Raw genomic sequence first — 5,085 nt, 5'->3', positions numbered from 1 at the left:
TAGATAATACCCAGACGGACTCTTTGTTTAACTAACTAAGTTTGATACTTAGTGTAATTCAATAATTGCTTATCCGTTTGGGTAACCCTTAGATGGACTATTTTTTACCAACTAAGTTCGACACTTAGTGTAAATTCAATGTTGTAATTACGCTCAGCCAATGCTTCAATTAAAAACTAAGCACAAAAACGCTTAGTGGCTATACAACCGGTCTCAAACAAGACCAAAGGCTAAAATGGCCGGATGGTTGCTTATTTTATAAAACCGCCTGTCCCAACATGGACAAAGGCGTCCGGCGACACCCCTCCGGGTGCAATCGTCGCAGAGAACAGACTATTCGTCAGTTCTACGTAACTATGCAGATGGCGAAAATTGAACGACCGAATTGGTCAACTCATAGCCGTCTGACCAGAATGATCTATGAAGAACGATCAAGTTACCGAATACCGGATGCCCTGATGCATCAGTCGGTCACCGGCTGAAGTTCTCACTTAGGTTATTTATTCCAAAGTTGCACTTTCTATCCCAATTGGGGCAAAAGAGTTGTGCAATGGCTATGCAATCTCTACCTAGACGGACAAACAACGTCTGGTTAGTGACTGGAGCGCCTGTTGGTGTACGACTGTGCACTTGGTTTGGGGCAATCACTACTGTGATTGATTGACTTACAAATGTATCATGCTCTTTGCAGCATCAGAAGTTCCCAAGTCAATCAACCAACTCCATTTGAAACCAACCACACAGCCGTCAAGGGGCAAGGACAACCGGCTTTTGATAAGTTAGGCAAAAAATCGCCGCATGCTTTTGATAAGTTAGGCAAAAATCAGGCATATACGCAAAAATGCAAAAATTGAAATCCAAACACAAACGCAAAATGATCAAAACCGACTCAGTCGGTGCATTCATTAAAAGTCCACCCAACCAAACCACTACTACAAAAATTGGCAAAGAGATCCGTTGAAATATGCCTAAAAGACCGCCTCACAACGGGTCTCTATCTCAGGGGTCTGTTTGATAAAGAGACCCGTTCTTGAGGAGTGTCTGTTTAGGAAGACGAAGAGACCCGTTGTAAGTTATAACGGGTATGTTATGTAAGTTATGAATTTAATAGTTTAGAAGAAAAACAGACCTAATGTTTGAGATAGGGGGTCTGTTTACTGTCATCAAACAAACCTATTCTGTCAAATAACGGGTATGTTTGTTCTCAAACTTTTTTAATAAAAAAAAAAAAAAAAATTCTTTTCGCTTTAAATTTTTTTGTTATTTGGAAGCCTCGTATTTTAATTTCAAAAATGTTTTATGCAATACAAAAATTGACGGAACATGCGAAGTAAATTGTAAGAGTACACTATATAAGACAATTGAAAATAATAATGGAATAAATTAAAACTTACGTGACACAAAAAAATCATCCAACAACATAAAATTTGAAAAAATAAAAATTTATGTGAAATTTACAATAATAATTAACATTAATAATGGCTTCAATACTCCATTTCTCCATTGTTTGATGACATCACGCAAACCTGACCAAAAGAAAAAAAATATCAATCTTAATGAAAATGCTATAAAAGCTCTAGTATTACTCGTATAATGGTTAATTGGTTATCCAACAAAAATAAGAAAATTTATGGAGCTAATTAATTATGTAACATTCATTGATTAAGATAACATAATACTACTGCTAAAACACTAATAAACGACATAATTATTTAGTTACCCAGTTAATCATAATCAAGAAGAACACCTGCAACTCTTCATTGTAAAAGTGAATGAACTCCAAAAAACTACTACAACAATCTCTGCAAACCTCCATTAATTAACCAATTCAGAGAAATGAACCTGCAAGCGAGACCCGAAGAAAGGACTACAGCCACAACGAAGATGGAAGCAATTGTAATAAACAATTCTACTCGAAAACTAATTTGAAAACATAGTCAATAATAATAAAATAAAAACCAATTTACAGATCGATTACCTCAATTTTGTTCAGAAGATAGGCCATCAGTTAGACAACAATTCTTCAAAATTCCAAATCCATTAGCATAGGAGGTTGAGCTTCTTTCTGCCTTTGATAAATTGAAGTAGAGCTTGAATAAGGTTCAATACAAGGATCTCTTACATCAAACACACATATCAGACCCGTTACAATCAATATAGGATCTCTTACATCAAACAGACCCGTTAGTTAAATAACGAGTCTTTAATTAGGGGTTATTTTTCCAAGTTTTGTAGTAGTGAACGGTTGTAGTGGATCAAATGTTAACCGGACCCCGTCCGGGAAAGAGAGAAAATGTTGATTAACCCGGCTCCTCAGCCGATAAATACAAGAATACTCGGCACGCAAGCCGGAAAAGCAAGTTTTTGGCATACTGCCGCAGATAAAAATATATATAATAATAATAAAAGAGTTGGCATACTGCCGCTGAAATCACTTCTGGCCCACAGGCGGCTCCTCCTGGTCCTCCCTCTCTTCCTCCCTCTCTTCCTCATCATCTGAGGGAATCACATGCGCTTGACCAGGACCGGGTAGCTCAGGTGCGGGAAGCTTCGTGTTGGCGTTGGCCCAGACGGCGAAGGACTCAGGCTCTGGCTCGCCTTTCTCTCTCAAGTACACCACGTCTTCGGCGTACCTGTGAGCCAGTGCCCAGACGCCATAATCCTTGTCTGGGTACAAGGCATCTCAGGCGATCTTCATTATGGCGTCATTGTCAGCGTCGATTTCAGCAACCTGGCGGTTTTGCTCTACCTCCAGAGTTTCCGCAAAGTTTATCTGAGCCTGGGCAGCTTCATCTTCAAGCTTCTGAACCTTGGCTTTCAAGTTGGTGTTCTCTTCAGAAACACCTTGGAGTGTGCCAAGGTCCGCCTGGGCCTTCTTGAGCGCCTCATCAGCCTTCTTGAGGTCCTCCTCCGCCTTCTTCTGAGCCTCCTCTGCGTCGCTCACCCGCTGGTTGGCCGTCTTCAGATCCGCCTCCAACTTCTGGATTTTCGACGCCTGTGTATTGGTGGTTGCTTTAGTTTCAAGTTCATTTATGATAGTGGAGTATAAATCAACATTATCAGCGTCTGTGGCGGACTTCTTGGCCCTTTTTACCTCTTCCCGTTTGCGGGTATAAGGACGCTTGAGCCCGTCTACCCGCAGCAGAGCCTGCAAAAGCAAATCAAGTTAGTATTGTAGGCGGAGTAAAGCACTTAGAAATTTTTTTCAAGTATCTTACCTCAGCCAGAAGTGACAGGATTTGTTCCAGATTGAACGTCTCTATCCCAGGGATAGCGTCCTTGTCCTTCCTGCTCACCGCCTCCAGCATGGCCTTAGCATGCCTCTGGACGTCTGGCCAGTGAGGAGATTGATCTGCACCATAATCAACAGGTGATGAGTGCAAAATTAAGGCAGCACCTATCTGTTGCCGACCGTCTAAGGATGACGTCTGTTGGGAGTGGGATTTCACTCGCAAAGGCCACCCCAGCTCAGGCGGAGATTCAAATGGGTTCTTACCTTCATAGCCGGCCAAGTGAGAGCCGCTTGCAGGTAGGGTGAACCCCCCAGTTGCTGATAGGGGGTTGGCGAGGTCGAGGCCCAGACTGCCGCCTACCCTCTCATTTCGCCCTCCTATCCGCATCTAGTTTTTCCCGGCTGAGGCCCCAGGAGTCATGGTGGAGCTGGATTTTTTGGTCTTGCTGGGGGTGGAGGCGGATTCCTCCCTGACCCGTTTGAGATCTTTCTCAAACGTCTTACTCTTCCCTACCTCTCCTCCCTGTGAAAAAAACTAAGTTAAAGTTAGCATTCGGGGAAAGTAAACTTTGAAGCCAACCTAAGAAAGAGTCAAGCGTTTTTTACCTTGGCCTTGAGCGCGGCCGCCTGTTTTTCCGCAAGCTCCTTGCGGATGGTTGTAGAGGACCGCTTGGGTGTCTTCTCGGTTGGCAACATGTTCAAAGATTCTTCTGCAAAAAGAAAAAAGTTGATCAATATATCATCAAGCAATTTTGATACAAAAGTACTACAGGTGGATGTGAACTCAGGCGCATATGTTTGGTAAACATGTTTCCTAGCCCGCAGGCGGCTAAGAAACACTCATCCCTGAGCCAGGCGCTCTTAGGGATCCAGTTCTTAGGGACTTTTATTGTCTCCCTGGTTGACAAGGTTGCGTCTGTGAGGCCGAAAAAGTCTGCCTCAATTATTTTGTCAAAGTCCTCATTTGGGATCCGGGGAAGACAGCACTTCCGGCCCATCAGTTCGGGCTTCTTATTGTACTGGCGGAACTCATAGTTCTCCCGCCTGCTGGGAGCCGCCAACAGGTAGAACCTGTGTTTCTAGCCGTCAAATTTAGAGACCTTGTTTAAGGTCATCATGTGTTAGGGATACGTGGTTAAAGTGTACCACGCCCTCCAGCCGCCTGGGTTTCGGCTAAGATAATGCATCTTAGCAAAAGCTTCCCAGCCGGGATGGAGCCCCTGAAATTTGCAGGCGGCAACATACCCCAAGATGTTTGCCCAAGAATTGGGGGTAAGTTGCCAGACTCCGAGGCCGTAGCCTCTCAAGATTGCCTTCACCGCCTGGTGAAGGGGAAAGCGAAGACCGGCCTTGAACGCCGCCTCATAACAGCCGAAGTAGTCGTTGGCGTTCTGTTGATCGTCTTCCCAGGCGATGTTGCCGTCCTCAGGCGGCACTCTGATTTTGTACCCGTCTCCTAACGGGTGCATTTGTTTAAACCTCTCCAAGTTGTCCTCCATGTGACCCCTATCTTTGGCTGAGACGTGGATTTTGAAGGGGTTGTCCTTCTCACTCCATTTCTTCCTCTCTTCCTCCTCACTATCTATAAGCGGTGGCAAGTCGTCATTGCTCTCAGAAGTGGAGGCGGAGCTGTCGCTCTCCGTCTCCACCTCATTTTGTGAAAAAGGAGCTGAGACGGCTTCATCGCCACCTTGGTCGCATTTTTCCAAAAAGGATTCTGCAGGAGTTGAAGGGGCACGCGGAGGGGATCTCTCCAGAGCCGTCTGGTTTTCCTGACAAGACGGTTCTCCCTCAGGCGTTTGGCCGCCTGAGCCCTCGCTTCTGTAATCTGGATCGGGGGTCGTCTACATAGT

At 44.5% G+C, this 5,085-nt stretch overlaps 1 long non-coding RNA gene across 1 annotated transcript; it reads right to left on the bottom strand.

The window, feature by feature from the left end:
* Positions 1–1,353: 1,353 nt before the first annotated feature.
* On the bottom strand, positions 1,354–1,801 carry LOC145585668 (uncharacterized). Its single transcript, XR_014100703.1, has 2 exons — positions 1,721–1,801; positions 1,354–1,526 (listed from the first exon to the last, which is right to left on the bottom strand). It is a non-coding gene; the product is annotated as an uncharacterized LOC145585668 (long non-coding RNA).
* Between the last annotated feature and the right edge of the window lie 3,284 nt (positions 1,802–5,085).

Source organism: Chenopodium album, chromosome 2, assembly GCF_948465745.1.
Source record: "Chenopodium album chromosome 2, dcCheAlbu1.1, whole genome shotgun sequence".
NCBI lineage: Eukaryota > Viridiplantae > Streptophyta > Magnoliopsida > Caryophyllales > Amaranthaceae > Chenopodium > Chenopodium album.
The sequence above is the reverse complement of the archived record's forward strand: the minus strand, read 5'-3'. Positions and strand labels throughout refer to the sequence as shown.